General features: G+C 51.1%; 1 pseudogene; it reads left to right on the top strand.

Annotated features, from left to right (window-relative positions):
• The first annotated feature begins 3917 nt into the window (after positions 1-3917).
• On the top strand, positions 3918-5611 carry LOC144131450 (facilitated trehalose transporter Tret1 pseudogene; annotated as a pseudogene).
• Positions 5612-7651: the final 2040 nt, after the last annotated feature.

Here is a 7651-nt window from a genome sequence, read left to right as displayed (position 1 = left end):
GAAATGGGCCTAGGAATAAGGCTGATGATGATGATGACGATGATGATGATGTCCAAGGTCTGTCTCACAGGCTGAAGAAGAAATGAGCAAAAGGACGGATTGCACGTAGTATTTTATCCGCCTAAAAAAATTTTCTGCCCTGTTCAAGCGGGGGAACAATGATGAGACTCAGCGTGGAGAATGCGACAAAAAACTTCAGCACCCATTCATGGAATGCAAGAAAAAATGCTGTCTACTAAATTCCGTTTTCCTGCGGCAGATCATACGTAGGGAAGACCGGAAGATGCATTAATAGAGAGCTTTAGAATAAGGGACCCTATCGGAAAGAAGGATAGGAGAATAACGGGGCGCCATTGGGCATGCACAGGACAATAACATGAGGGGCGTTATTGCTCTAAGCATGCGCACTATTGCACCGCTATTCCCCTAATTGATATAGTCCCCTTATTCTAAAATTCCCTAATGATCGGTTACGCGAGCACGCCAATTCCCGGCATGCGGCAGCCAATTCCAGTCTATTAATTCACCGCACCAGCTGCAGAGAATTCTCTCTCCTGCTTCATCAAGCCCGCATCATGAAGATATATTTTAGCCCGAATGCCTGTGAAATTTGGGAAGCGTTTATCATCAGAAAGAAAGATCAGAGTTGTGTTAGGGCATCTTCCGCTACATTGTTTCCGAAAGAAATTGCATTTCTCGCACATCACAGTCATGACACGCGCCAAACCACGAGTTAACAGTTCTTATATCCTTTTTTTTTTGTTGTCACATGTTTACACTTGTTAGTGGTTCTGCTCTTTTATCTTTCCTCTCAACCGAGCAGGCCACGTGTCTTTCACCTCTACCATGTTGCGCGCTCTGAATCTGTTTGTTACGGGGTGTATCCTTGTCTTTTCGAAACAAAAATTCCAGTTGTCAGCCAGCGCTTGCGTTGTGCGCCTATCTGTTCGTCTCGTCTTCATGCTGTTAACATGATCGCGAACCAACAGGCCCAACTCACCGCACTTTTGAAGTCCACTCCGTCGGCCTCTGTAAAAAAGAACCCAAGAAGAACAAGCTCCTGACAACCTAGCTTTGAAGGTCCGTTGAACCTGCCCTTCCAAAACGCGCATGGACAACCATAATCTGTTCTCATTCAAATAGCCACGCGAAAAAATGTTGCGTACAAGGCAACTCGTGGCCGAGCACTTCGAGACCCGTCAATCAGGCGTGAGCGCTGCCATCACCAGCTGGCTAGAAAACCATAGCAAATGGACCCCTACTTGCTACTAATTGTTGACAACTAGGGGTTGAACATTATAAAATGATTTTAGCGCCAAGACTACATACAAGAAAGAAGACTACACGAGCGCTTGTTCAAAACTGTTTAATGAGGTGAAAGCGATGGACATATGCACCCACCAAAACCCTTGCGCATGCGGACGCGTACAAGGCAACCAGAAAATGCAAGAAAAAGTCTTATTGTAGGCTTGAAAAGAATTTCTTCTCAGCCTCATAGAGACGAACTTATACGTCGCTGACGCAGTTTCAACCCGCATTATTGATGTAAAAGGCTCCCGCAGTTTCACGGGCTGTTTGCTGTCTGCCCAGAATCATCGCATCGCGGAACCGTGGTATACAATTGGTGCAAGCCCTGCAGTGTTCTGTCTCATCCTCATTATTTTCTAAATATTTTGCATGTTTGCAAAAGATGTAGGAGCTTTAAGGGATGGAGTTTTCAATGTTTATTTTTTTTAATTTGACGGACTTTTTTTTCTTGGGGGGGGGGGGGGGTTATTTCAGACCGTAGTTTTCGTTTCTTTTTCGGCGAGTATTATTTTCAACGGGTCAATTGCCGTTTTTTTTTCGGTAATAAAATGTGATATTTTTATGCGGTCAGAAGTATATTACAGGTTGTCTTAGTGTTTTTGTCAGCATGGGCAGTCTATTGAACAGTAATTAACGCAAGAAGTGGTTGTACTGCAGAACTGCTCGTGCAGCAGGAAGTGCTATCGCCAATTAAAAAAAAAAATCTAGCAGAAGTGAAGAGGAGCCGTCAGACAAAAACGCAAGGGCAAGTTTACATCTAAAATTTGGGTTGGCATGTTTGCTTTTAGTAGCTGCGCTGAGATGAGCGAGAGGGCGCGAAATCACGTAGTCTACGTTTTGCGGCAACGATGTGACTGTCGCTGAACCGTCGCGGTAGTCACAACATGAGCCCTTTTCATGTTGCTTGTGTGTAGTTTCAAGGCAGTGCCCTTACGTGCAGCGGAGGAACCTACCCAATCAAGTAGCTGCGTTTAGCGGGTGATGACAGCGAACAAACACCGCTTCGAAGGCCGACGGAGAGATGATGGAGCCTCGTGTTTTGCAGAAGCGTGTAATGCAGCGGGCAATGTGTCAAGTGCACACCTGCGTTAATTCAACGATACCTGGGACTTACCATGCCCCTGGCCTCCGTTATTGGTTAATCTTCTTATTTGACTGAATTTAACTCTCGCCGAAAGGCTGCGGCGTACATGTGGCCTATTTTAATATATCGATGCTCTTCGGTTTAAACCGAGAAGTCAAACCCCTATGTATAACATACGCTCATGCTTCTCCCGCAAGAGGTGCCACTATCAACTGATGCCCTCCCGAAGCTGTGGGTTCGCGTTGCTGAGGCCTTGTGGTCGTTGTTGGTGTTGTCTAGGCGTGCCTACACTGGATTGTCGGACAAGTATCGGATGACGCTTTTGTTGTTGTTGCCATCGAAACATAAGGGCGCATACCCACAAGAGGGGTTTACCATGAACGGGCTGTTGGAAGGAAGGAAGGAAGGAAGGAAGGAAGGAAGGAAGGAAGGCCTCAGACGTTGCTGGCACATACCCACTACGGGGGAGTGGCCAAGACACAGACGGTTAATTACTGGATACAGGCTGTTGTTGTTGTTCAAGATCACTAGAACACTTCCTCTTCTTCTACTTGCGGTTTCCCGACGGAGAGATGATGGAGCCTCGTGTTTTGCAGAAGCGTGTAATGCAGCGGGCAATGTGTCAAGTGCACACCTGCGTTAATTCAACGATACCTGGGACTTACCATGCCCCTGGCCTCCGTTATTGGTTAATCTTCTTATTTGACTGAATTTAACTCTCGCCGAAAGGCTGCGGCGTACATGTGGCCTATTTTAATATATCGATGCTCTTCGGTTTAAACCGAGAAGTCAAACCCCTATGTATAACATACGCTCATGCTTCTCCCGCAAGAGGTGCCACTATCAACTGATGCCCTCCCGAAGCTGTGGGTTCGCGTTGCTGAGGCCTTGTGGTCGTTGTTGGTGTTGTCTAGGCGTGCCTACACTGGATTGTCGGACAAGTATCGGATGACGCTTTTGTTGTTGTTGCCATCGAAACATAAGGGCGCATACCCACAAGAGGGGTTTACCATGAACGGGCTGTTGGAAGGAAGGAAGGAAGGAAGGAAGGAAGGAAGGAAGGAAGGAAGGAAGGAAGGAAGGAAGGAAGGAAGGAAGGAAGGAAGGAAGGAAGGAAGGAAGGAAGGCCTCAGACGTTGCTGGCACATACCCACTACGGGGGAGTGGCCAAGACACAGACGGTTAATTACTGGATACAGGCTGTTGTTGTTGTTCAAGATCACTAGAACACTTCCTCTTCTTCTACTTGCGGTTTCCCGTTCAGTAGGCGGTCACCTGGAACTTACGCGACATTCCCGTACGCGCAAGGAACACTCATTTTCTTTTTGCAGCCAGTGGTCGGGGCCAGGAAAGAGCTCACAGGAGCACGTATGTTGCCCGCCGAGGTTCTCGAATGGTTGCTTTGTGTTTCTCCGCTTCCTTCTAAACGACCAGTGAGCGATAGGTCTCGCGGAGGCGGCGGCAACAGCAGCATCGAGAGCAGCGGCAGCGCGCCTCGCTCGGAGCAGTCCGATGCAGCGTGTGCTCGGCTTGCCCGCCTTCTACCATGTGGCCGGCTCCTCGTCGCTCGCTTCGGTGGCCATGGGCAGCGTGCTGGGCTACTCGGCACCGGCACTGGCCAGCATGGCCGCCAACGATAGCGGCGTGCGCATGACGCGCTCCCAGGAGACGTGGTTCGGATCGGTGCTCGCCGTGGGCGCCCTGGTCGGCAGCCTGGTGAGCGGCTTCCTCATTGAACGATTCGGCCGCGTGCGGCCCATCCAGCTGTCGTCTCTGGGCTTCGTCACCGGGTGTCTGTGCATCGTGCTCAGCGACGCCAGTCTGCCGTGGCTGTTCGCGGGACGCGTGCTCACCGGCTTCTGTTGTGGCCTCGTCTCGCTCTCGGTGCCCGTGTTCGTTTCCGAGATCAGCCCGGCCCACGTGCGCGGCCTCCTCGGCTCCGGCGTGCAGCTGGCCATCACGCTGGGCGTCCTCGTCGTCTACCTGGGGGGCAAGTGGCTCGACTGGGTCTCGCTGGCCATGCTGTGCACCGTGTGCCCCATCGTCATGGCCGTCGCCATGTCGTTCGCCGTCGAGAGTCCCCGCTGGCTGGTGGCCCGCGGTCGCCGCGACGAGGCTCTCGACGCGTTGCGCTTCCTCTACGGACCGAAGTTCGGCGCCGAGGCCGAGTGCCTGGCCATCGAGGCCACTCTGCTGCGGCAGTCGGCCGGAACGGGGGACCTGAAGCGGCGGAGTTTCTCGTTGCCGCTGGCTTACACGCTGCTGCTGATGTTCTTCCAGCAGTTCTGCGGCATCAACGTCATCACATTCTACTCGGTCAAGATATTCGAGTCGTCCGGCTCGGCCATGTCCGCGGCGGACTGCGCCATCCTGCTGGGCGTGGTGCAAGTGGTCGCTTCGCTGGCGGCGTCGCTGCTCATCGACCGGGCTGGTCGCCGCTGCCTCATGCTCGTCTCGTCGCTGGCCGTTTCGGCCAGCCTGGTCGTGCTGGGACTGTTCTACTACTACAAGGACCTCGACGACGGCGCATTTCGGGAACGCTACAGCTACGTGCCGCTGGCGTCGCTCACAGTCTACATCGCCGCCTTCTGCCTCGGCGTTGGTCCCGTGCCGTGGGTCGTCATGGGAGAGATTCTGTCTCCTCACGCTCGAGGTTTCTCCACGGGAGTCAGCACAGCGTTCTGCTTCTTCTGCGAGTTCCTCATCACCAAGGAGTTTGAAGATCTCGTGCGCCTCTTCGACTTCTGTGGCCTCTTTTGGATGTTCGCCTCGGTCACTGCTGTGCAGATGCTCTTCGTCTACTGGTGCATTCCAGAGACCAAAGGGAAGTCACTCGAAGACATCAGCCAGATATTCGAGGGCCTCCCTGTGTTCGGGGGCAGCAAGACTCAGCTACACCCTGTACCAACTACGCTTTCTTTTGAGGGCGTCACGGGATAGTGACCGAGCTTGACTGTGCGTATTCGCTAGTACCGACCAGAATGAACTGCTCAGTACACTCATGCCAGCATACATCTGCTCAGTCGTCATGGAGAGGTCAAGCACAGGCACCAAGTTTCCCACTGACAAATGGCCACGCTAAACAACCGCCATAGTACGCACATCCCTCCTTACGAACTTGCTGTTTGTTCCCTACAGGGCTGTGAATGTGCATATACGGAACAACGAGTTTGCGTTTTTGTTGTTAATAAACAAAACACAACCGCATCAGTGGCACGGAAGGGGCGCATATGAAGTTGATGCTTCACGCGGCATAGATAGGGCCAGGCTACACAATGCTCTTAAACGCGCTGTGCTTATTGCTGAGCATCATCTCACGTGCACACCATTTTGTTAATAATAATTGGTTTTGGGGGAAAGGAAATGGCGCAGTATCTGTCTCATATATCGTTGGACACCTGAACCGCGCCGTAAGGGAAGGGATAAAGGAGGAAGTGAATCCTAGCTTTTTCCAGCGTTTCGTGTGCCTGGTTTTCGTGTACTAACAGTCGTCCACGTATATATCTCTCTAGAGCGCTTGAACGGGGCACCGAGGAGTACATTTGGGTCATTTACAAGGGGCGTAGGGCTCTAAACCTGACCTTGTGGCGCATGCACATTTCCATGGATCGTGTTTTACAGAAAAGAAACAAACTGCATATACATAGTCGCGCGCACGTAGCGTCCTGTCTCGAACTAATCGCGCGCGCGGCACACTGCACGAGCGGCCGGGGTGGGGCCGACTGTACAAACTGGTAACGGAGCTACAATAATATTCCGTTGCTCTCTCTCACAGAAAATAGGATAAAAGTACCGGGATTCTTGCGACAGTTCCGTCTGGTGTGTCAGGCAACTGTAAACATAAGTGGTCAACCTCCGAACCACCACCTTCTTTTCACAGAACCGAATGACAATTAAAGGGAAGCTTAAACACTTTTTGAAAAAAATTGAGTTCCCTGCAGCATTTTAGTTTTTTTATACGTTGAAAAAGACTATCTCGTTTAAAGAAGATGGAAATAAGCGCAAATGGCTGTTTTCTTAGACGAAAACGCGGCACCGAGCGAACGCCGCTGTCGCCCGCTGTTCATCATCATCATCATCATCATCGAAACTTTTATTTCCACCGAAATGAAACTCCGCAAGATCGGGTGAAGATACATTGTCGCTTCACGGCCTCAGCTGCCAGGCGGATTGTTTGTAGCTGTTGGGCGGGATCCTCGCTCCGCAGCAGTGTCTCCCAGGCTTCCCTATCTTCTATAGCTTTTGCTCGGCACCCGGGCTGTCAGAACATTCCCATACTACGTGGTCGAGAGTGCCCCTCTCCCGGCACGTTATGCAGTATTGGTCTTTCTCCTCATTCGAGATAGTGATGTATACCCAGAAGGGGCTTATATGATTTTCCCCTTGTAATCTTCTCCCCGCAATTGCCTCCTCGTTTCCGAGGGAATGGTCGGGCGGCGAATAGACCCTCCTGCTCAGCTTATAATGTTCCGTGATCTCGTGGTATGAAATCAAGCTATCTTTCATGTTTATGCGAGAGGGCTGCTCTACGGCCGCTCTGTGATAGAGAGCTCAGGCAAGCTCGTGTGCAGTCTCATCTTGGCTGCCGAGGAAGCACCCACCATAGAAAAGGTGAGCGTGCTTCTTGAGCTTCTTGAACGTCTACGATTGGTCAAACTCGACGACGTAGACACGGCAATCGAGCAAAATATCAAATATGACGAGGCAGAGGCTGAATTCGAGCAAGTAATCGAGTATGGTGACAAAGTTTCTGCTTGCATTTGCCGACTGAAACTCAAGAACGAGCAAACCGAATAAACAAGCAAAAATCAGGAAACCCGAATTCAAGCTACCGTTGGTAGCGCTTCCGCGCCTCAAAGAATCAAATTACCGGAACTGGAACTAACAAAATTCGACGACAAAAGAAAGAACTGGCAGCCATTCTGGGAACAATTCGAGGTGGCAGCCCACAAAAACACGGAACTTTCTAACATCGACCGCTTGAATTGCTTAAAAACGCTGCTAACCGGAGAGGCTGAGACCGCAAATGCCGGACTGCAGGCATCAGGTGATTGCTACAGTGACGCGGTCGACATCTTGCGACAACGATTCGGAAACCCTGAAGCGTTGGTTCAGGATCATATGCAGGGCCTAATCGACGTGAAACCGGTGTTCTCTGCAAGGAACACGCGAGCGTTGAGAGGGCTTTACGATGAGATACAAGTTCACATGCGGGGGCTGAGGGCTCTGGGCATATGGGCACATGGACAAAAGATATGG

The sequence above is a fragment of the Amblyomma americanum genome, chromosome 1, assembly GCF_052857255.1.
Source record: "Amblyomma americanum isolate KBUSLIRL-KWMA chromosome 1, ASM5285725v1, whole genome shotgun sequence".
In the NCBI taxonomy this organism is placed as follows: Eukaryota; Metazoa; Arthropoda; class Arachnida; order Ixodida; family Ixodidae; genus Amblyomma; species Amblyomma americanum.
This window is presented reverse-complemented; position numbering and strand designations above follow the sequence as displayed.